Raw genomic sequence first — 26,491 nt, forward strand, 5'->3', positions numbered from 1 at the left:
AGAACATGGTAAATTTGAACCACATTCAACACTTCTACATCCAACACCCCTCAATCTAGAACACCGAAAGTAAGATATTAACAATAATTAATAACAAGTGGGAAAGGAATTATGTGTTCAATAGTAAACCCTTAAACAATAGCATAGCCATAATTATTTTATGATTTCATTCTACATCTAACACGTTTATAATACCAAAACTAGAAAATTGAAATCATAAATAAGATTTTACATTATATATACTTTATTAAGTACTGTGGAGCATGATTGTTTGTTTATAGCTACGTCAAAAATAAGAAAGCATTATTATATCATTTTAATTGAAATACACATCTTAAACCTGAGTTTTTCATCAACTCAAGTTTGAATCATTCTTATATTTCAGTTTTTAAACAAATTAAAGTTCAACTAGCACTTAAATATATATCCAACTTTCTTTCCTTGTATAACATAATTTGTCACGACCAATATTTATATGTCATATATAGTGAATAACACATTAATTGGTCGTCATTGTAACTCAATTATTTTGGAGATGTTTTTCCCATTTCACAAACATTAGAGTTTTCTTACTCATGTTAGACACTAGTCATGTAAATGATTGATGGGTTATAATCAAACCCAGTAATGAATTTAATCTGGTTGACCATATTTGAAGTAAAGTTTAGGAGGAACAATAATATTTAATTATAATTTATAATTAAGATTAATTGAATAACAAAAAAAAATATAAAAATATAAATAATTGTTTTCAAGTTTCAAAATAACACATTAATTATAAATAATAATAATTAACAATTAAAGAAATTAATGAAAATGTACATTCATTTAAAGTGTCGCTCTTAGTTAAAAACTTCAATTTATCAACGATTCAATTAATAGTAAAATTTTTAGCTATTTTTCCCCAATATAAATCATCATGTTGTCTACAAGAAATTCATCTTCTATTTTACTATGTAGGTTTATTTAGTTGCATTTGTTGCTAAAAATGATCTTCATGTAGTAGTTAAACCAGAATACTTAAGATAAGATGAATAATTTGATCAAACAACTAATATGCATTCACTTCTAGTGTATGATCAAAGTTGCACTTAATTTATAGATGATGGAGAAATTTTCAAGCATGAATGACTTATGACATCAACAATAAATAAAAGATTGAAATTGACATTTCAAATAAATCTTTTTACTCACATTGAAGTTAGGCATAATTTTTGCACAAAAATACATGTTATAAACATTAAATGATTTATAAAAATACATAGAATATTAGGACTTTTGCTACAAAGTTTGACAAAAATAATCTATGATCTTATAATATTTTCTTAAGTACAAAATCATTATGAATTCAAATAAAGTAAAAGTATTATAAGCAATATTAACATTTACATATGTAAAGAACTTTATCTATTAAGTCTAGATTAATCAATCCTTTTGTAAATTACCCTCCCCTTTCTCCTTATAAATTTTTATGTAGGTAGCTAATATAAGTTAAAATGTTATATATTAGATGTTATAAAATATTATAAAAATGACTAATTTTATTTAATTTGATATTTTTAGGATCATTTTAGGTTTTTCAATTTTTTAGGAATTAAATTATTATACGTAAAAAAAATCGAGGGACTAAAATAGATATATCTCTAAAAAAAAAAAAAAAGATAAGTGATTGCCTTAAAAACTTATTTATTGTCATTGATACCATTATTGTGTACTTGATCAAAATGTAGTGCATAAGAAGAAATTAAAGTTCACGTCTTTGTCCAATGCTTCAAATATGGGGTAGATAAAGCTTAGTGGCAATGTTATTAGGCTTCCTTCCACAACTAGGTAGTAGGTAGAGGTCATTCTAGCCCCACCATATTAATATCTCTAGAAACAAAAACAATGACTTTCAGTGCAATGTTAGGTCCCATTATCAACGACTAAGATTAATTTGTTACCCAATTTTGCCTTTTCAATGCTCAAATTTGTTTTTTAGAACACTTTCTATTTTAATCAATTTGTGCTTGGTATGGGAATATAGAGATAAAACAAAAGGAAGATTTATTAAAGTATTGAATTAAGATTTTATTAATGTCTTATCCTATGCATCATAGGAAAACCGAAATATTAAAAAAGCAAACATGTTCTCCATCCCACCCACTGAATTTAAGAAAACGGTATCATCTTATGTTAAATTGGGACGTGGGAAGCGGTATCTAAAGGAATGATATAAAGTAAGTTGAATAATTAACAAATGTAATGTAATGGGTAACAAACACGTGTTTTAAATTTGTATAATTACAATATTATTTTATTGTTACTTTGTTAGTTCAAGTAATATGCAAAAATAGAATATAGACGATTTTACATGATGTGAATGCTTGTAGTTATATAAACCCTAAAACTACAAGACCAAGACATGGTATGCTTTACTAAATGCATTCATTAGAAACTAGAAAGTGGATGATTTAAGTGGTATATACAATTCGGGTTAAAATTTTCACTAGAAGTGAATAAGTTTTACATATGAATAAAATTTTCACTAGAAGAGTTAGCTTTACTATATTATAATGTTTTCGGTTAAGATAAGATTATCTCTCATAAAGGATATTGTGTCTAGGGAAAAAATCATAGAATTTTGAATCTGAATTGTTATTGTTAGTATATGTTTTGGTTTTTGTTTTAGTTTGGATTTTGGTGGGTGGGTTTATTAGTTAAGGTTATTATGTTCACCTCCTTTTTTAATTGCTGCGTACATTGTTTTGGCCTGATGTATTTTTTTCTTTTCTACTTAATAAAATTTATTTATAAAAAACATAGGCTGCGAACTGTGTGGATTTGCCCTTTAATGTATTATAACACAAGGTTCTCCATTGATAGAATAAAAGATAAGCTAAAGTGCAATAATGGATAAGAAAATGACAAAAGGAAGGACCACGTGTAAACGTTTAGAACATGTTCGGGACACGTAAAAGAGAAGAAAGGGGACAATGATTATAACTTTAGACATTTCTGAGCTTTGCAACATCATGCAATTATCCCAACCCCACACATAAAAATTCCGATGCATGCTGAACTATTCTATTCATAGTGGTTGTTTTAAAAAAGAAGGATAGTTAATGTTTCATAAACATCAAAATCGGGATAAAAATATGATCATCACATTATATGCAAGAGAGGCCAGATTTAATGCGCCTATACTAGTGTATAACAGCTTATTTGCTTTTATTGAGTTCCTAATACGCTTTTTCCCATAAGCCCAAAAAAGGTTCTTTTCCTTTCATCACTATAGATATCATAAGTTTCAAAATGATAACTTCAGGTCAGTACACCAGACTCATATAATGGAATCTGAAAAAAGAAAGACACATAGAGTCTTATCCTCACAACCGGACATAAATTTGAATCTGATTCTTTCAAGTCATAAAACAAATAACCTTATCATTGCCCGAGTTTCACCATTTATAGAATTCAAGCTGGATCATAAACAATTATTTTAAGATATACTAATTATATTCAACTTTAATTTTAAGATTTTTATTTTTTAAAACATTCACCAACTACGAATAAGTAAACACGACAGTTTCAATATATCAAAATCAAACATATCAAAAAGGAAAGAAAAAAAAGGATGCAGATGAAACTAAGCAACCACATCACCTCTACAACAACCACGTGCCACATCATAGAAAGAGAAACTTCAAAACCCACTAAGGAGTAGTGTCTATGATGAATAAGTACCATTTCTTTACAAAACATTAAGCCAGTTGCAATCTCAATTTGTGCCACCACGTGGTATGCTACCCAGATATTTGCTGATATTTTTAATTGCAGGTGGCATAAAGAAAGGAAATGCTTTTAGATATTTGATCAAAACTTAGATCCAAATATCTCCATATAAAAGACAAAATGCAGTCCTTGTCTATTGCCATCACAATTCACAAAAGCGCATGATAAACTTATGAAGTTATAACAATTGCTATTGACAACTTATAATACCAGTTCCCCACCCTAAAAGACTTTACTTAATTAGTTGATTACTCATTGAATTGGAGCATCAACTCTCCACTTTCATTGAACCTTAGATAGGTATGAATATTCATAGCATTTACAAATATGCACAAAAGATGTGCTATTATCTTAATCTTAAAAAATACTGAAGTGCCTTTGGGCATTATTCAAGGATTCAAGAAATCAAAACTTTACATAGTATATACATTCTGAAAATATAACTCAAATAATCATATCTTAAAGTAGCATAACTCAGATATGGACAGTCTGCACATACAAATTACAATCAGTTATCCATACCTGGCCTTGACCAAACAAACAGCACTTGTACAAACCCCAAAAACAGGACGGTGGCTTACTTGGGATACAATTTTCTGAATAATCATAAATGCAATAAAAAATGTAATTCACAAATTTACCAATTCTATGATCCTGAATAAATCAAATAAGGCAGATTATCTAAAAAAATAAGTTGTTTTCAAGAATGCTTTCTGAATAAATATGAGTATGGATCATAATATCGCTAACAGATCCCGAAACTTTGCACCTTTGAAAGCTGATAAATTTGTAAAATCTTCATGTCAAATATTTTTATATTAAAAAATCCTTGCAATCTCAAGAATGATGCAAATCTGTTATGCAATATGCTAGTTGGGGCATTCGATAATCAACATTTAACTATTTTATTGGAAAGTCCAAATTGTTATGAAGTTACAAATAGCTAACAGAGAAGAGGTAAAACCTCAACTTAAAGGAGCCATCAACAACAGCATTCAGACACATTTAACAATTTCTTCATGTACACTCACCTAGCCAAAAAAATTCCCACCAAAGTTACTAAATGACAGGGACATTCCCATTTGGTTGCTGCATTGTTCCCAGTGGATTTCCTACAAAATCAAGCACATCACTCCCATGGACAACTTTTATTCCACAAAAATATTAGTTTAAATAAATAAAACATCAACAATAAGCCTTAATCCCACTAGATAGAGTCGGTTGCGTGCATCGAACGACGCCATAATGCTATATCATAACAAAACACTGATCTCTGTCTGCTTCTTCGTAAAGCATGCACTTGAAAAATAGTATCATAATAGAGCCAAAATGCTGTAAACCAAAGGCATATTTTACATGGTTACTGGATTTTCTTAATTTAACATATGCCGCTTAGTATAAGAATAAAACCAAAAGAAAACTATCACCTGAGTTGTTTGCAAAAGGAGAAGACTTTGGAAGAAAGTTTCTTCTCATCAAACCAACATGTGTGGCTGCAGAAGTTGAAACATTATCAACAACAAACTGATTTGACAAGCCACCGCTTGGTAGGGCTCCTGCATAACCTAGCAAACTTCTGAGTGTTTTGCAAGAATATGACCCGAATCTTGGGGTGAGCACAAATTTGCTGAAGGCTCTGCTTTTCCAAAAGAAGAAAAAAAACAAAGTCAGATTTAGATCATTAGCATGGTATTTTAGGTTTTTTTGGGGGAGGGAGAGCACAAAGTTGGCAAGTGATTGAGTGATACGCTTTTCAAAAAGAAAAAAACTAAACAAAGACAGGTTTAGGTCATCAGCATGGTATTTTAGGTTGACAACATACAAAACTTCAAATATGTATGTCTGATCATCCAACATTCAATTCTATCCAGGCTGCATAACTCAGGTCACAAGAGTCAACCTATAATCCAAATAATCCACCTTAAGAAGAGTGAAGATTAACACACCTTGTTGATCACATTGTCGATTTGATCAAAAGAGGGATCCTTCTTTTTTCCATCTCTCCATGTGATATATTTGGACTCAAAATCAAGTGCACGTATCCTCACTTGAGTCCTGAAAGTAAAGATGACGAATTGCAGCACGCAGTCGATTGCTTCGTTGCGGATAATATATCTTTGTAGCAAGAGGTGCAGGAAAATCTAATTCAACAAAAACATGCAAATGTTGTACCAACATCAGAGAACGAGAACTCATATTAGAGGCACTTAATTGAAGAATTCTATGAAATAAATATTTAAAGGGCAAGGAAACCTCTCCAACAAAGTTGCAAAAAGGCTAATACATGTTAAACTGCATATAAATATATATTTTATACCATTGCTCGTGACATGTTGCTCATGGACTAGCCCAATGCTTTTGTGATCAGGACTTCCATGTTCCAAAACAGTTCCTTCAAGCAAATCCTTCCCTGTGGATTAAGATTTAAAAAAATATCAGTTATGCTTCTCATCGCCAGGACAAAAAGCTTTGAAGTACTGAACTCATTTCCTTCAGACAGCCAATAAAGGAGGCTTATGGACTTGTACTTGTAAGAATGTTATAAACAATTACCAAATAATATCTTAATAAAAAATTTAGATATCCTTCAGTGCAAAATATAATGAAGTTTATAACTTAGAAGTATGATATGAGCATTTACAATTGAACACATAATATGTGCTCGGTAGATAAACTTGATTGAGAATTTTAACTGTGCACGCACGGAGGTAAAGAACTGTTTGTATACAATCTTAAATTTCTGAATTAGCTAAGTGGTCTCTATTTCCAGGAATAATCAATGTGCCATCCATCATAAATGCTGCACCTCACAAGTTGAGTGTCATAAGCAAATCAGAACTAAATAAACAGAGTTTTCTCTAGTTGAATAGCACATCAAAATTATGGCATAACAGAAACCTAAAAAATAAAACCTAACTCCCTTAAAACAATTTTGTGAGATACACCCAATCATGTTACAAACAAATATAGGTAAAAAGCATAAAATCTGACCCACGTAAACATATAATTGTCTACAATATCAACAACGTATAAAATACTTGTAACAAAAATATGTTTTCATAACCAAACCTTTTTTTCTGTATTTTTTAAGGGGGAAACTAGGCGGCAGGCATACTTTATGTCCCACAGCTCTACCAACTGAGATGACTCTTGGGAACACTTTTAACAAAAATATACATTAACATGTATTACAAGAGGTTAAATCTGCAAACCAAAGAAGATTTACTATGCAGAACAATGGCATGGTTATGCATGAGCATACAGATACAGCAATAAGGACATGCCTAATGTTCAGTTTCATTAACTTCATTTGAATGATGGGGAGAGTCAAAGTAAACGTCCAAAAAATTGGACTAACAGAGTCAAAGTAAAATGTCAAATACTGGGTTTTTACCTTTTGCCTCAATGGAAAAGGAAGTCACTCTGATTTGACCGCTCAAATTGGATTGTGACACAGCAGTGTCAATGTTATCCATAGACTCAGCCCTTCTCCGCTCCCCAACTGCAGTAGCTTGGTCTATGTGGGGTTAAAGTACAAAAATCAATTTTATGACATACAGACTACATATGATTAAAATGTCATCAGAAAAACTAAGGACTCCCTTTGGAGAGGAAATAACATTCTAAAAATCCAACATATAATTTTCGAAATATGTGGTTATTCAAAGTATCTTCAAAGGTAAACAGCATGAGATTAAAGCAGTGGATACTAAAAATATAATAGATAGGCAAAAATATGACAGAGGAACATATATGTAACAGATTAAACAATTCTACTTTAAGGATACTTGCATAAGAAGTTGATAACTTTTTCTTTTCTTTCCTAGCAGATTTTCGCTTCCTTGTGCTGCCATTATGCTCCAAGATAGTTGGTTCAGTGAGTGTTAGTGACCTACAAAGTTCTGACAAAAATGGGAGGAAAGAGAGGAAAATTCCCAGGAAATGTCAATATTAGAAGCTTATAAAAACAAAACGGGACCAAAAAAAGAGAAGCTGGTAATAAGCCGGCTAGCACTAATGCACTATATACAGGTCAATATTTCCAACTCAGTAATTTGAAAATTAATAGGATAACATTATGAGCATACAAAGCCACAGGGTAACTAATTATCAAACATCACATAAAGAGGGACCAAAATGTTTTAAAACAGATGGAAGAGAAGCCACCAAACCTGCATGAGAAGCATATTGGCTGTCCTTGATTGGTTTCTTGCAAACATTGCAGCATACCTCAAAACAATACCAAACAATCAGTCAAATGAATCAATTCAAATTATATTTTTCAAAGCAGATAATGCTGGAAAATGAAGATATTTACAATATCTAAGTCAATTAACAGCTTAGAAAGTGCACACAAAAGGCAGAAACTGTTTTCCAAAAACTATGTTAGATGAGCTTTTGTGTCCTTAGAATGAATAGCCACTCCATGTAAAATCTAACAATGTTAAATCCAAAAAAGCCACTTATGTTGAGTGTTGGCCAATAAAAAACTAGTCACAAACAATAATTCTCAAGTCTACAGGTGGCAGTGGTATATTGGGCAAAGTCCTAAATGTAAAGTAAACAATCAACCATAATGTGAAGAGGCTAAAGCCGATAATGATCAACTGTCATCATAAGGTAGAAAAAGAAATTAAAATGATGAATCAAGGATTGATGTAGTTGTATCAGCTCCCATAGTGAGAAGGTTTTTAAGAGTTCACCACTTTACTCAAGATACAAAGGCAGAGTAATGCCTCAAACTATACTTTATCCATCGCTATTGTAATGACTTCAATTCTTTAAACACTACAAAAAGTACTTTGCATTAGTTCATACATTGCACATGCACTAAAAGAAGTTGATAATTATATATTTTTAATGGAAAAAATCATAAATAAACAGCAGTATAGATCTGACGTTAATAAGCTCAGAATTTTAAAACAAGGCCAAACGACAGAAATTATTATGGAAGCAATACTAGGCTATAACTACTACAAGACTAATGCCCAGTAACATAGTGGTGGATCCATCAAAATCCTGTAATTTCTCAATAATAATAAAGAAACCACATGATAGGTTTCAAGCAAGGCACTTGGCAAGAAGCAAGCAAATGCTAGTCCAATAGCACACAAGTAGCAGAAAGAGGCAAACCTCACCAGCTGCAATGGATCAGTCATAGGCTTCTCACCGTACACATGCATATCTGTGGGCATAAAAAAATCATGGAAATGAAACCAAATTATGAAATAAAGTCATGAAATTCAAGCAAATGCAATAATAGAACACTAAAGCAGAATGGCAAAACCAATTCAAGTAAAAAAGCAAATCACATAATATAAAGAGTTTTGTTAATATGTGCCCTAGAACTAGAGTAAGGGTGAAGAAATAACAAATAGTAACGATTACACAAAAAATAGAACCGTTTAATATGTTGAAATCCAGAGTTCAATACTTTCTTCTTTTTACAATTATTAAACAGTGATAAAATGCAATTTTTATTTCTTAACAAATGCCCTACACCCAAGTTAACAAAACCCATAATAAAATATAAAATGATAAACTAACATTCATTACTGCTGTTTTTATAATCAATAGGCTTCCATCTCATTCTCTGAAATCTCAGTCTCCATTTCAAATCCTGATTGGAAAATCACCTGATTATACCAAACTCAAAGTTTTTGGGTGTGTCTATTTTCCTTTACTAAGACCCTTCAACAAACATAAGCTAAATCCTAGAAGTTTTGAATGTTTTTTCTTGGGTACTCCTTGAGTCACAAAGGCTACAAGTGCCTTTCTAAGGATAGGAAAATCTACATTTCAAAAGATGTAATTTTCAATGAGTACCATTTCCCCTCTACCACATCTAATTCAGCCTCTTCTTCTGTGTGTCCTATTTCTTCACCTTTGCCTGTGACTTTTCATCATGTCCCTCATCACTTTTCTTCTCCTTCTTTGCCTTCTTCTCCACCCTCTCATAATTCTAGTCTTGGTCATTCTCTGTCTTCTCCTCGTCATCCAGCATCTAGTCACATCCTGATGTTTTTCTTAATCCTTTACATACTCCTTTATCTGAGTCTTCCTCTGCTCCTACTTCTTCTCCTTTTTCTGCTTCCTCACCCTCTGAATATCAGCGCTCTGCTCCTTCACCCTCCTCCTCTATATCTCCAAATTCTTCTTCACCTCATTTATCTCACCCAATGCAAACCAGATCAAAATCTGGTATACACATGACTATAGTTCCTAGTGTGCAGCTCACTAAATATGAGCCTTCTAGTGCCAAATCAGTTCTGGCTAATCCAGTTTGGCATCAAGCTACGAAAGCTGAATATGATGCCCTCATGGCTTTGGGTACTTGGACCTTAGTGCCCCTACCTCCTCTCAAACAAGCTATTGGGTGCAAATGGATCTTCAGAGTCAAAGAATACCCAGATGGTATTGTTAACAAATACAAGGCTAGGCTTGTTGTAAAGGGGTTTCATCAAAAGCATGGAGTGGACTACTACGAAACCTTCTCTCATGTCATTAAACCTGTCACAATAAGGAATCTGCTCATTCTTGATGTCACACATCACTAGTTAATTGAGCAGTTGGACCTCAATAATGCCTTTCTCAATGGCATTCTAGAAGAAGTTTATATGACTCAGCCTGTAAGCTTTCAACAAGAAAATAAGACCTAGAGTGCAAGCTCAACAAGGCTACCTATGGCTTAAAACAGACTCCTAGACAATGGTTTAAGAGTTTAAAAGGTTTTCTCATCAAGCTTGGCTTCAATATCAGCAAGTGCGACAACTCCTTGTCCATACACACATCTCTCACTCATCAACTCTACATTCTAGTATATGTTGATGATATCATTGTGACAGGATCATCCTCCTCTCTAGTCAAACAAGTTATTAAGGATATTAGCAACACCTTTGCTTTAAAGCAATGGGACCACTAGACTACTTCTTGGGAATTGAAGTCAAGCATAAACATGATGGTTCTCTTTTTCTTTCTCAGCCCAAATACATAAGAGACCTTCTTGATAAAGCAAATCTGGCTACTGCCAAAGCTAACATCACTCCTATGGCCAGCAACTGCAAGCTTACCAAACATGGTTCTGTGTTAGGAACTGGATTTAGAGATAGAAAGAATAGAATGTAAAGATGAATGAATGATTCAAGATCAGAATTGATCTTAAATGTTTGAATCTTTATTGATGAATCTGGAAATACAATTGAATTACACCAATTGTGTTCTGGAATTTTCCCTCCTAAATGATAACTGATTCCAAATCAGTTATATCTCTCTTCCTCACTTTTTACAAGCTGCCTTCTAATGATCTCCTAGTTTCTATTTATAGAAACTCTCTCTTCTAACTAACCCTCAACTGAAACAGCACAAGGAAAACAGAAAAATAACTACCCTTCTTTTCTCTTATTTCTCCTTACATACACGTGTTTGATAGGAAGCTTATTCCTATTCCTATCAATACCCCCCCTAAAAGACACACCTTGTCCTCAAGGTGAAAAGCTGGAAATTTTTCTTGTAACAAAGCAGCCTCCTCCCATGAGTTGTTGCAAGATGCTAGATTGGCCCATTTGATTAAAACCTCTACTTGCCCCTGCTGATTCTCCTTCCAATCCACAACCTCTTCTGGCTCTACTTCTAACTCATACTCTTCATTCAACAATGGAGGAAGTGGTTGAGGTTGCTGACTTGGTTTGAGAGCCTTCTTGAGAAGAGAGACATGAAACACTGGATGTATCCTTGCTTGGCTAGGGAGCTCAGTTTGTATGCCACCTCTCCAACCCTGTTCAGTATTTTGTAAGGTCCCTAGTACCTAGCAGCTAACTTAGCAAAAGGTCTTGAAGCTAAGGACTTGAGTTTATAAGGTTGGATTTTCAAATAAACCCAATCCCCCTCTTCAAATACCACTTGCCTTCTATGCTTGTCAGCCTGCTTCTTCATCTGGTCTTGAGCCTTAGTAAGGTTAAGTTTGAGTTCTCCTAGTATGAGGTCTCTTTGGTGCAACAATTGATTGACATCTGCTACCTTAGATGGAAATTCCCCTGCCTTGATCAACAGAGGAGGATCTCTGCCATAGAGAGCCTTAAAATGAGTCATACCAGTGGAGCCATGATAGGTAGAGTTGTACCAAAATTCAGCCCATGACAACCACCTCATCCACTGTTTAGGTCTAGGCCCTACAAAACATCTTAAGTACCTTTCTAAGCATCTGTTAACCACTTCTGTCTGCCCATCAGTTTGAGGGTGATAAGAGGTGCTCATCTTCAAGTTAGTGCCTGCTAGCCTAAACAACTCTCTCCAAAAACTGCTCACAAAAATAGGATCTCTATCAGAGACTATAGAAGAAGGGAATCCATGCAATTTCACTACCTCAATCACGAAAACCAGAGCCACTTCCTTGGCAGTAAAAGGATGACCCAGGGCATAAAAGTGAGCATACTTGGTAAACCTATCAACTACTACCAAGATGGTATCCCTCCCTTGCACTCTAGGTAGACCTCCATTGAAATCCAGAGAAATATCAACCCAAACCTGTGTAGGAATAGGCAAGGGTTGCAGCAAGCCCCCAGGGGTAAGGGTAGAGTGCTTGTTTCTTTGGCATACATCACACCCCTCCACATAATTCTTGATATCCTTCTTCATTCCAACCCAGAACACACAACTAGCAATCCTCTTATAGGTTCTGAAAAAACCAGAGTGACCTCCCATAGGAGTTTCATGACACTCCTTTAGAATCAAAGCCAATCTGTTGGAACCCTATGGAAGAACCAGTCTGCCTTTATTTAGCAATAACCCCCCTTTGAACTCAAACCCTGCATGAGACCCTGGTGCAACAATCAAGTCTTGGATGACTTGTTTCCATTTGGGGTCTTGATTCACCCTTTGAGTCCAATCTTCTATTTCTTGCACAGAGACTAGAGAAATAGCAGCATACATTCCCTTCCTAGAGAGAGCATCAGCAGCAGTGTTATCTTTGCCAGGTTTATACTGAATCTCAAAATCCATACCTATGAGCTTGACTGCCCATTTAAATTGCTCCTCTGTAAACAACCTCTGATCAGTGAGAAATTTCAAACTCCTCTGGTCAGTCTTCACCACAAAATGTCTCCCAAGGAGGTAATGCCTCCACTTTTGCACTGCTTGCACCACCATCAACTCCCTTTCATAAACAGATCTTTGTTGAGACCTCAAAGACAACCCCTTACTCCAAAAGGCTAGAGGTCTCCCATCCTGCATTAGGACAGCCCCCAACCCTTGGCTAGATGCATCTGTTTCAACCACAAATTGTTTAGAAAAGTCAGGAATTGCCAAGAGTGGAAGGTTCTGCATTGCCAGCTTCAACATCTCAAAGGCTTTTGTGGCTTGTTCAGTCCAATAGTAGTTGTCCTTCTTCAGCAATTCAGTGAGGGGTTTGGCTACCTTGCCATAGTCTTGGACAAACCTTCTATAGTAGCCAGTTAGTCTAAGAAAGCCCCTTAACCCCTTAAGATCCTTAGGAATAGGCCAAGAGCTCATAGCCTCAATCTTTGATGCATCTGCTTCCACCCCCTTGCCTGAAATCATATGGCCTAAGTACTCCAACTTCTCTTGGGCAAATGTACATTTCTTCTTATTTGCCTTGAGAGAGTGTTTCTGCATCACTTCCAACACTGCTTGTAGATGCTCAAGATGGCTTGAAATGTCCCTGCTGTATACTAGGATATCATCAAAAAAAACTAGTACAAACCTCCTTAGAAAAGGCTTAAGTACCTCATTCATCAAAGCCTGAAAGGTTGAGGGGGCATTGGTGAGACCAAAAGGCATTACCACAAACTCATAATGCCCCTCATGTGTCCTGAAAGCAGTTTTTTCTATGTCTTCTTCTCTCATTCTGATCTGGTGGTAGCCTGATTTCAGATCAAGTTTAGAGAACACACTAGCCCCTCCTAACTCATCCAACAACTCCTCAATGATGGGAATAGGGAACTTATTAGGAATAGTTACCTTGTTGAGGGCCCTATAATCAACACAAAACCTCCACCCTCCATCCTTTTTCCTCACTAAAATGATAGGGCTTGAATATGGACTAATATTGGGCCTTATCACTCCAGCCTGCAACATCTCCAGAACCAATAACCAATCTCTCAATCTCATTTTTTTTGATAATGAGGATATTTGTAAGGTCTTAAATTGGGGATATTTGAACCTTCCTTGAGGTGAATAGCATGATCATGTCTTTGTTTTGGTGGTAATTCTTGAGGATCTTCAAACACCTTGTCAAAACTTCCCAATACTTCAACAACTTCTGCTGGAATCCCCTGGACAGACTTGGAACCAGCTTCTGTTTCTTGACATTGTAGCATCAACCCTGCTCCTTCTTCTCTCAAAACTTGCATGAAGGCCCCCAAGGAAAGTTGTGTTTTGGCTAAAGCAGGATCCCCCTTGATGGTGTACTTCACTCCCTTCTTCCTTAGTGTCAATTCTAACTTGCCAAAATCTATCTTGACCTTGCCCAGACTAGCCAACCATTCTAGGCCCAACACCACATCTACCCCCTGTAAGGCAAACAAGTACAGATTCTGCTGAATTTCCAACCCCTGCACTACCAATGCCAACTGATCACACCTTCTCTTACAGTGAATCTTGTGCCCATCCCCCACTTCTACCACATATTTAGGAGTGGCTTGCACCTTGAGCTTCCACCTTTCCACCAGATCAGTAGCTATAAAGTTGTGTGAGGCTCCACAGTCTATTAGGACCACCACCTCCTTACCCTCTAACATCCCAGTTACCTTCCAAGAATGGGTTGATGTTAACCCAGCCATAGCCCAAAGGGACAATTGTAGGGAATTAAGGTTAGCCACTCCAGATTCCTTCAAGTTTGACTCTTCTTCCTCCTCATCCTCCTCTAACAAGATCATTCTCAATTGTCTATTTTTACACCTATGCTCCCTACTAAAAGGCTCATCACACCTGAAACACAACCCCTTTTCCCTCTTCTCCCTCAGCTCAGACCCAGTAAGATGTTTAAAGCCTCCCCCTAGTACTGTTACTAGACCCTGTACTGCTTACAGCCATTGAATTACTGCTTCCCCCTGCTTGCTCCCCCTTCTTATCCCCCCAATTTTTCGATTCCACTATTACTGACTTACTAGGGAATGTATTCCTAGAATATTGGTTAGGTCTAGGGTTCACCCTCTTTTGTACTATTAAGTTTTTGTCCTCTATCATAAGGGATTTTTGAATTACCTCAGATAGAGGAGGATGATCATAAAGTCTGGCCTCTGCTTTGATTTCTTCCTTGAGTCCATTTAGGAAAATATCCTTCACAAAATCTGGATCAATCTCCTTAAGGGCTCCTACATACTTTTCAAACTCCTCTACATACCCTTCCACTGTTCCCTCTTGTTTTAAAGCCAACAGTTGCTCAAAGGGATTTTGTACCATTGATGGTTGAAATCTCCTAATCACTGCCACCTTAAACCCCTCCCAAGATGCTTGAGGATTGCACCTGCTCCACCAATGATACCAGTTGAGAGCCCTCCCTTCCATGGCCACCATCGTGGCTTGCATCTTTTCTTCATCAACTAAATCATTCAACATGAAATATCTTTCAAGTCTCTGTGTCCACCCGAAAGCATCATCCCCTGAAAAAATGGGAATCTCTAGCTTTCTCCACCTGTCCCTTCCTCGAATATCCCTCACCTCATGTTCCTCCCCAAATTCGCTTCCTTCATACCGTGAATTAAAGCTTTTATGGTGAGTTGAGCTAAGGTTTCTTCTAACCTTTTTATCCTTGCCTCGTTTAATTCTATACAAATGCGTTGTTCTTCCCTTTCCTTCCTCATTGCTTCACGTTCCAGCACCCAATCATCTGCGTTTCTTGCCATGCCTCTTGTAGATACCATGCGCGAATTTCCTTATCAGAAGCGTGTAATCAGGGCACTAGGATGGTGCTCTGATACCAGTGTTAGGAACTGGATTTAGAGATAGAAAGAATAGAATGTAAAGATGAATGAATGATTCAAGATCAGAATTGATCTTGAATGTTTGAATCTTTATTGATGAATCTGAAAATACAATTGAATTACACCAATTGTGTTCTGGAATTTTCCCTCCTAGATGATAACTGATTCCAAATCAGTTATATCTCTCTTACAAGCTGCCTTCTAATGATCTCCTAGTTTCTATTTATAGAAACTCTCTCTTCTAACTAACCCTCAACTGAAACAGAACAAGGAAAACAGAAAAATAACTACCATTCTTTTCTCTTATTTCTCCTTACATACACGTGTTTGATAGGAAGCCTATTCTTATTCCTATCATTCTGACTTGTTTGATGATCCAACCTTTTATAGGTCTATTGTAGGGGCTTTACAATATGCCACTATAGCTAGACCTAACATTACCTACTCTGTTAATAAGGTCTGTCAATTTTTGGCCAAACCATTAAATACTCACTAGACTGCACTAAAGAGAATACTTAGATATCTCCAAGGCACCAAATCCTTAGGTTTGTCTATCACCCCTGCCAGTACAAATTATGACTTTTCTCTCATTACCTACTGTGATGTTGACTGGGCTTCTGACATGGACGATAGAAAATCTACTTCTGGAGCTTGTCTTTACCTAGGCTTTAATCTTGTTACCTAGTGGTCTAAGAAATAACAAACTATCTCAAGATCAAGCACTGAAGCAAAGTACAGAAGTCTAGTTGTAGCCACTCAGGAATTGATGTGGATTGAGTCCTTGCTCGAGGAACTTCCTGTATCCTATATTGCACCTACTATATATTGTGACAATTTGAGCACCAAAGCCATATCTCACAATCTAGTGCTACACAATAGGACAAAGCACATTGAGCTAGACCTTTATTTTGTCAGGGACAAAATCTAGAATAAAACTCTCACCGTGAAGCATATTCCTTTAGAGTTTCAAACTACAGATATTCTAACCAAACCTCTGTCTAATAATCAGTTCATGATCTTGAGGAATCAACTAAAAATGTTTGACATCAACTCAAAACCTTAACCAAGTCAAATCTTGTCAACCACCCTTCTTTATAGAGGGAGATATTAGAATATTGTATTAAAAGCTTAGTAGTTTTTGCCTACTTTTGTAAATCATCTTTCTCATAATAAAATTCTCAGAACTAAAGTTCATTCTCTTCCTCTCTCTATTGCATCAGTTCTCTGTTTTTTCTAACTTTTACAGTTTGGCTAAGTAAATAGCAAGCAAACTTCCCTTTTTACCCTTAGTTAGTTAATTCAGTTAGGACTATAAATAGAAAGCTACCTATGGTAGTTAGTTAGGTAGAGAAAAACAATTCTGATTTGGGGAAATCAGATAGGGGTTAGGATTGTGGAATCCTAGAGTGTTCTATTCTTCTTCTTCATTGTAATTTTTTCTACTTTCAATAAAACTCTTAGTATCCTAGCAGAATCACTTTGATTCTGGTTTAGGGGCACTATTCATTCTATCCTTTCTGAAATTCTCTTATTCCTAGATATCAGTGTTTAACACTGGTATCAGAGCACCTTTCTTGGTGCCTGAGGAGTGGAAACGCCATCGTTGTTGCTGCTGAATTCGGCTTATGGTGTCAACCAGAAGCATGGCTAAGGAAGGTGATAATGGTTCTCAAGAAAGCGAAGATTTGCGACAAGAAAGGGAGAAAATTTGCCTTAGGTTGGAATTGAATGAGGCTCGAATGAAGAAAACGGATGAGCTACTTGCTGCCATCGCCGTGAAGCTAGGGATTGAAAAGGGGGATAAATCGATGGAAGAAGGTAGTGAGAATGGTGAAGAGATTGAAAGCAAAAGGAGTCATCACGGATTTGATCAATGGCATAAATTGGAGATCCCAATCTTTCTGGGAGAGGATGCTTTCGGTTGGGTTCAGAAATTGGAAAGGTACTTCAACCTCAGAGCCATTACAGAAGAGGAAAAGATGCAAGCCACGATGGTGGCCTTGGAGGGCAGAGCCTTGAGTTGGTTTCAATGGTAGGAAGGTTGTAATTCATCTCCTACTTGGGAAAGCTTCAAAATAGTTGTGGTAAGGAGGTTCCAACCATCTATAGTGCAGAATCCTTTTGAATTACTTCATCCTTGAAGCAAGAAGGCAATGTGATAACACCGGTACAAGAAACACAGAAATGGAGAAGAAAGTGTACACAATCGATTCGGAATCAATTCGATTTCGAATACTAATACCTCGTTTATTGATTGAAGAATGGAGAAGATTACAAGATGAACCATAATTGATTCCCCGAATCAATTACACGTTACAAGATTAATTCCCTGAATCAATCCCCTAGAGCAGTTACAATGCTCTGATTTTTCTCTACTCTGCTGCCACGCGATGCGATTCTACACTGCAGATGCTATGGCCATGTGGACTGCCACGTGGACTAGTGGCTACCATGTGGCATTCTCCGATACACCTTAGTGATAGGTGGTCTCTCCCGCACCCTATCACAATGTTGAAGATTATGTTGAGGAGTTTGAGAACTATGCAGGGACTTTAAGGGAGGTTAACCAGGAATTTGTGAAAGAGATCTTCCTCAATGGACTCAAAGAAGAAATAAGGGTAGAAGTGAGGTTTTATGAGTTGACCACTCTACATGAGATAATTCAGAAGGCTATCCTCATTGAACAAAAGAATATGGTGATAAGCAAAAGACCCAATCCCACCTATACTAAAAGTGCAAGGTCATTTAGAGGGGCCCTTACAGTAAGGTAGTGACATTAGACCCTTCATCTACAAGTAGTAGGAGGAGGGAAGGTTCCTCTGTGGGCAGTGAGGTTGGATTTCACAAAACCACCCAAGAAGCAGAAAGTGTTAGAGGAAAGGAGAAATTCAGAAGGCTCACAAGTGCTGAGATAAAGGAGAAAATGGAGAAGGGGCTATGCTTTAGGTGTGATGAGCCATTCACCAAGGACCATGTGTACAAGAATAAGCAGTTGAGGATGTTGATCTTAGCAGAAGGGGAGGAGATTGATGAAAGGGTGGAAGAAGACTTAGAAAGCCTTAATTCCCTACAACTTTCCATGTATTCTATGAAAGGATTGACTTCTACCAAATCTTGGAAAATAAAGGGTAATATAGGCTTGCATCCACTGGTGATCATGTTGGACTGTGGAGCATCTCACAATTTCATCTCAACAGAGTTGGTGAATCACTTACAATTGAAGGTTAATGAGACTAAGGCTTATATGGTGGAAGGGGGAGATGGACACCACATCAGATGTAAGGGTAGGTGCTCCCAACTCAAAATTTCTATGCAACAGTTAAAAATAGTGCATGATTTCTATTTGTTTGGGTTGAAGGGGGTTGATATGGTGTTGGGATTAGAATGGTTATCCAGTCTAGGAGAAGTAAGTGTTGATTTTGGCAAAATGAGTTTAAAGGTTAAGCAAGGGGATCGGTAATTACAATGGTGGGTGATCCTGCTTTAGCAAAGGTAGAGTTACCATTGGGGGCTTTCATGCAGGTTTTGTTGGAAGAAGGTAAAGGATTATTGGTGCAGTGTGAGTCACAAAACCAGAAACCTTATACAAAAATTCCTACAGAGGTCAGTGAGGTGTTGCAAGGATTTCAGGCAGTCTTCTAAGATCCACTAGGGCTACCCCCTACTAGGAGACAAGACCATGGAATCCAATTGAAGGAAGGGGCTGAGATACCTCACCTTAGACCCTACAAATGCCCTCATTATCAAAAAACTGAGGTTGAAAGGTTAGTTGTTCGAATGTTAAAAGCTTGGGTAATTAGACCCAGCATTAGCCCTTATTTCAGCCCCATCATCTTAGTGAAAAAGAAGGATGGTGGGTGGAGATTCTGTGTTGATTATAAGGCCTTAAATAAGATTGTGATACCTAACAAATTTCATGTTCCCCTAGTTGAGGAGTTGCTAGATGAATTGGGTAGTGTTAGGGTCTTTTCCAAACTAGACTTAAAATCAGGGTATCATCAAATAAGGATGAGAGCTGAGGATATAGGTAAGACAGCTTTTAGGACCCATGAGGGTCACTATGAATTCCTAATAATGTCATTTGGCTTGACTAATGCTCCCTCTACCTTCCAAGCCTTGATGAATGAAATTTTAAAGCCTTATCTGAGGAAATTTACATCGGTCTTCTTTGATGACATATTAGTATATAGTCCTGATCTAGTGTCTCACTCCCATCATTTACAAGAAGTATTGTTGTTGGTTAGACACTCTCTGAAGGCTAATCTAAAGAAATGTAGCTTTGGACAGCCTAGCAATGAATACTTGGGGCATGTCATATCAGGTAGAGGGGTGTTTGTTGATGAAGCTAAAGTAGAATCCATTAAAACTTGGCCTAGACCTACCAATGTGAAGGGGTTAAGGGGATTCTTAGGCCTCACAAGGTATTATAGGATATTTGTTCAGAATTATGACAAGATGGTCAAACCTCTCACTGATTTGCTTAAAAAGAAAGCTTTCCAGTGGAGTAAAGCAACTACCGTAGCTTTTGAGAGTTTGAGGCATGCTGCGATGAATTTACCAATGTTAGTTGTTCCTGATTTTTCCAAGGAATTTGTGGTAGAAACTGATGCTTCCAGTAAGGGGCTATGTGTTGTATTGATGCAAGAAGGAAGGCTTTTGGCATTTTGGAGTCAAGGACTCTCATTGAAAGCACAACAGAAATTAGTGTATGAGAGGAAATTGATGGCATTAGTTCAATCTATTCAAAAATGGAAGCACTACCTCATGGGAAGGCATTTTGTAATCAGGACAGACCAAAGAAGCCTTAAGTTTCTCACTGATCATAGGTTATTTTTAGAGGAACAGTTCAAGTGGGCAGTGAAGCTTATTGGGTTGGATTTTGAGATCCAGTATAAACTAGACAAGGAAAATTCAGTAGTTGATGCTCTTTCTAGACAGAAAATGTACTCAGGCATTTCTATGATCACTAATGAGGACAGGGATTCTTGGAGCCAAGAACTTCAACAAGATCATAAGTGGAAGAGGGTTATGCAAGAGTTGGTGGTGTCCCCTAATGCTCACCCTGGTTATGAACTCAAAAAGGATGTGCTATAATATAAGGACAGATTGGTAATGTCCAAAGTCTTTAAACAGAATTCCCCTTATCATGGCTGAATACCATGAAACTCCTATGGGGGCACTCAGGGCACTTCAAAATTTTCAAAAGAATTGCTAGTTTCTTATTTTGGGAGGATGAGGTCTGACATTAAAACTTTTGTAGAAGAGTGTGAGGTTTGTCAAAGGAATAAACACTCAACTTTAGCTCTTGCAGGGTTGTTGCAACCTCTATCTGTTCCTCAGCAAGTTTGGATGGATATCTCTATGGATTTCATAGGGGATTTACCAAGAACTAGAGGGAAGGATACCATATTTGTAGTGGTGGACAGCTGACTAAGTATGCACACTTTGCCTTGGGGCATCCTTACTCTGTCAAGGATGTGGCCATAGTGTTCTTAAGGGAGGTGGTGAAGCTACATGGATTCCCTAACTTTGTAGTTTTAGATAGAGACCCTTTGTTCTTAAGCCAATTTTGGAAGGAACTGTTTAGAATGGCTGGCACTCACTTGAAGCTAAGCACTTCCTACCACCCTCAAACTGATGGTCAAACAGAAGTGACCAACAGGTGCTTAGAACCTACCTTAGGTGTTTTGTAGGTCCAAAACCTAGGCTATGGTTGGATTGGTTGAATTGGACAGAATTTTGGTTTATTTCCAACTATCACACCTCATCTGGGATGACTTCATTCAGGGCTTTATATGGGAGGGAACCACCTACATTGTTGAAAGCAGGGGCTATTCCCTCTAAGATTGAGGAGGTGAATCAATTGTTTGTTCATAGGATGAGATTTTGATAGAATTGAAGACCAACTTAACCAAGGCTCATAACCTTATGAAACAGCAGGCTGACAAACATAGGAGGGATTTGGAGTTTCAAGAGGGAGATTGGATGTTCCTGAAGTTGCATCCCTATAAAATGAAATCTTTGGCTAACAGGCCTCATACCAAGTTAGCTCCTAAGTATTATGGGTCATTTTAGATAGTGAAGAAGGTGGGTTCTGTAGCATACCAGCTAGATTTGCCTAAGCATTCCAAGGTTCATCTTGTGTTCCATGTTTCCTTATTGAAGAAGGCTCTCAAGCCTCACCAACAACCTCAATCATTGCCTCCTATGTTGAATAAGGAACTGGAATTGGTGGTCACCTAGAAGATATCATAGATAGCAAAGAGGACCCACAGGGAAATACAAAGGTCTTAGTGAAGTGGCAAAATCTTCCTACACATGAATGTTCATGAGAATCAGCAGCTACCCTATAGGAACAATTTCCTGGTTTCCCACTTGAGGACAAGTTGGTTGTTGAAGGGGTATTGATAGGAGTAAGGGAGGGTCTATAATTTGAAATGTATATAAAAGAGAGAAGAGGAAGGTTTGGCTAAGTAAATAGCAAGCAAACTTCCCCTTTTACCCTTAATTAGTTAATTCAATTAGGCTTATAAATAGAAAGCTATCTCTGGTACTTAGTTAGTTAGAGAAATACAATTCTGATTTGGGGAAATCAGAGATGGGTTAGGATTGTGGAATCCTAGAGTGTTCTATTCTTCTTCTTCATTGTAATTCTTTCTACTTTCAATAAAACTCTTAGAACCCTAGCAGAATCACTTTGATTCTGGTTTAGGGGCACTATTCATTCTATTCTTTCTTAAATTCTCTTATTCCTAGATACCAATGCTAAACAAGTTCAAATCCTGAAAACAGTCTCTTAGTTTGTAAAGATAAGGCCTAGTACATCCATCTCCCCAGACCCCACTAGGTGGGAGGCTCGTGCAATGACAACCCTTTTTTTAAACTAACATCTTATTGGGACTATCTAAAATTGAATATAAAAAATTTAAAGACAACCTTCAACATCAAGCGAATTTGCTTCATCTGCCTCAAGTAGTTCTCTACAAATATACCCGGCAGCATACTTCTGCCGCGTAAAGTCATCTTCCACGCACATGCAAGAACAAATGACTTTAATCAGAAAACAAAAAATAATGTCCACTAATTATAAACGACAGAGACAGAAAGCATATAAATATAATCCCACCAAACAAAGCCAAGAATAGGCACGAGTCCATGACTAAGGGCAGTTCATTTAAGCTAAAACAAAGATTCAAATTTTTCCTAGAAGTGTGATTATGCTTGTACAGTTCTTTTTCAGAAGCTGAAAAATATGGTTTGTCATGAAAGCTTAATTTCAGCTTCTGATTTTTAATATAAGCCTAATCAAACAAGCATGTAAATGTCAAAAGTGATTCTAGTGAAAATAAACTTCCCTAAGAAAATCTTAGAAATAGATTGCAGTTCTACCTGCTACATTTTGGGAGAAAGTTCCAGAAGCTAGAAGCCTTGCCATAACTTCCATTCTCCCAGTTCCGAAGGAACATACCATTGAGAGTGAAAAACACTGTATCTAAAATTCTGAACAACACACAACAACCAAATCAGTTTCAACAACAATGACGATAGAATCATCAATTTTAGCAACAAAACAACACAAATGTCAAACGTAGAATGTGAAATGCAAGATATATAACGAATCAACGAAGCATCATCAGTTCAGAACATAGCAAAGTTAAAAAATGATTCATCAAAAGAGCGATAAGTTAAGAACATTATAAATAAGGGAATCAGAGTGAGAATGAGGAATGGAGATGAAATGAGAGCAATGCCTGTGGAGGATAATGAGAAGAAGGTTCTGGTGAGGTTGGAAATGGCGGAAGAGAAAACCCTAGAAGAAGAAGAAGAGGATTCGAATTTTGTTGTTTCGAAAATAGCGTGATTTTGAATGGAAAGGGAAGAATATGGTTCTTTCTATTTCTCTTTCTCTTCTTCTCTGTGGTGTAACACAGCAAAACCAAAAATAGGAAAAGCTTTTTATAATTGCTTGTACTATATCCACTACTTGTAACCAATAAGGTGTAAGAGTTGAATAGAACCAAATTAGAAAAATGTAGTTCGATTTCACCATTTGGAATGGAAGAATAATTAATAACTATATAAAGTAGTATATTTTTTCTCCTTGGTAGGCTCATATAAGTAAAATATAACTGAATATGTTTTTATAATACTTTAACAAAGATAAGTCTAGATTTTATCTTTTCTATTCAAAGCAAAATAATAGAATCTCAGAAAAGGATGATTACACATTGTCAAATCTGTAGATATATGTTCTATTAAAAACGTGGACAAGTTAACTAAATCAAATAATTTATGATCCATCTGTCTTCTATAATAAAAGAATATTGAAATTATTTTAAGTTTTCATTTTGAGAATCAAACTGTTAAGATTGAAACGAGAGATTGAAATTGATATTTACTCTAATTACTAACATTTGTTTGACAAAATAATTAATTTTTTTGAGATGATGGATTCTTTTGCTTTTTATAGACAAAGCTTTTTAAGGGAAGGTGAAGGTTTTTGCGTATGCTTATTCTTTATATCTCATAACTCTATTAGCTAATATATATACACATATGTAATATGATTGATACCACTGTTTTAAAACTAAAATGGAACATTTCTCTACTTTGATGTTTGTTTTGCCAGTAACAACAAAAATAATAAATTCATAGGAAAATTGCATAATGTACCTTTACACATTATTTCTTTTGCAAATAATCATTATGAATTATTTTTCTTCTTAATTATCTCTTAAATTCTACCAATTATAGTGAAATTGGTCCACAATAAATATGTTGTTAAATTACTAGTAAACCAATAAGGAGATTGTTGCAATTTGATTCACAATAATAATAATGCAATACTCCAGATTAGCCAACATTGATATTTGGAGGAAATCATGATTAGAATATAAAATTGATTTAAATGACGGTGATAAATAAATTTTAGAGTTAAAACTTAAAAGTAGTTAATGAAATAATATTGATACATATAAAAACAATAATAACGATCTAAGAGTCAAGATGAAAACAAAATGTACGAGTTTAAAAAATTTCATTATTATTAATTTAACATTATTTTTAATGATTAAAGTTCAAAGATTAATTCATGATATATACATGAAAAAACATAAAGTTTGGGATGTTGCAATAGACTTTTCCCTATAAATTTTGGAGATTCAAAGCAAAAGCTTATGCTGTAAAAATAGATAAAAAAATGAAAATTGTGTAATTTTAATAAACCACTGTATCATTCTAATCTGCTCTGAAATTATTTGAACATCATGAGAACAACATGAGTTCCGAAGTGGATTTACCAAACCTACCAAATCATATAGGATTTTGTTAAACATTATTTTAAGGGCAATGCTTGGCAACTAAAAAGATGAAAGACAATATCTGAAAGTGATATATTTGATAAGGTAAGAGAATAATTTTTTAGATTTTTAATATTGATCTTTCTTTACTGGTTTGCTTAAACATTGCTTTTAGGACAAAAATTAGCAAAACTTAATCATATATAATAATGTAAAACCAACTTGTGAACAATTTACAACCCCACATATACCGATATAACTGTAAATTTAATTTTTTAACCATGAGGATCTAAGTGATAATTGAACATCGGTTTCATTTTAATTGTGTAGATTGTTAGAGTTAGACTTTGCCTTTATAACATTTTTTACACACATAACATGAACAATAGGTAACATGGTTAAAGAGTACATAGATCAAGATCTAAAACTATATTTGGTTGGAGTGAAAAAAGGAATGCAGGAGATGAGAGTGGAAGAGTGACGATATAAATATTTTCCATAGTTTGATTGTATTTAATAAGGAGAAAAAATAATCCAATTTCTGTTATAATAAAGTAACCGAATAATTAAAAATTACCATATTTTCTATTCTTTTTCTCTTTTCAACATTTATTTCTTTAACTTTTCTTTTAGTAAACCAAACACAATAACATTGTGGATGAACTCAAGAGAATGAGTATACTTTTCCTCGGAGAATAAAATATTTTTTTTTTTGAATAAATTACATTAACATCTCATGAGTTTTAGTGAAATTACACAAATTACACATCATTTTTTTACACATATACAAAACCCTTAATTTTTACACTTTCATTACATTGACTACCTTTACATGAGAAATAAACTTAAATTTTTAAACAAAAATATGATAAATGCAATTAAGTTAAACAAAACATGATAAATTGTGGAGATAAATTGAAATAATATACAAATTAATGTATCTTTATAATTTTTTGTTACAAAATACATCAACAATTCCAATTAGGTAATTGTTTAAATCGCTCTTATACTATTTCGTAAAAAACCAAAAATGATAAATATGTATTAACTCATATATTATTTGGATTTGTTTCCATAATATACCATGTTTTATTCAACTAAATTGCATTTATCATAAATCGAGGTGTAGTTTATGTAATTTCGCTAAAACTCAGGGGTGACAGTATAATTTACTCTATTTTTTATATCAAGAGATATGTTTATTTCATCTAACCACTAAATTTATGACATGTATCCAATTTAATCATTTTTTTTGATAAATACATTTTTAAAAATTAAATTTTTAACCTTATCATAATTTTAGTGACTAAATATCAGAATATACATTCTCTTTTCTCTGTGGTAAAAATAGTTTGGACATGATCATAAATCAAGGGTGATATAATCATAGACAATGATAAATCATTAAAAAAATGTTTGTGATGTAAACCAAACAAAGGAAAGGGGTAGAATAGAGTAGAATAGAATAGGAGTAGGTAA

The 26,491-nt window shown here is 35.4% G+C and overlaps 1 pseudogene; it reads right to left on the minus strand.

The window, feature by feature from the left end:
* On the minus strand, window positions 4,617-23,635 carry LOC109333992 (annotated as a pseudogene).

This window comes from Lupinus angustifolius, chromosome LG19, assembly GCF_001865875.1.
Source record: "Lupinus angustifolius cultivar Tanjil chromosome LG19, LupAngTanjil_v1.0, whole genome shotgun sequence".
Taxonomy (NCBI): domain Eukaryota; kingdom Viridiplantae; phylum Streptophyta; class Magnoliopsida; order Fabales; family Fabaceae; genus Lupinus; species Lupinus angustifolius.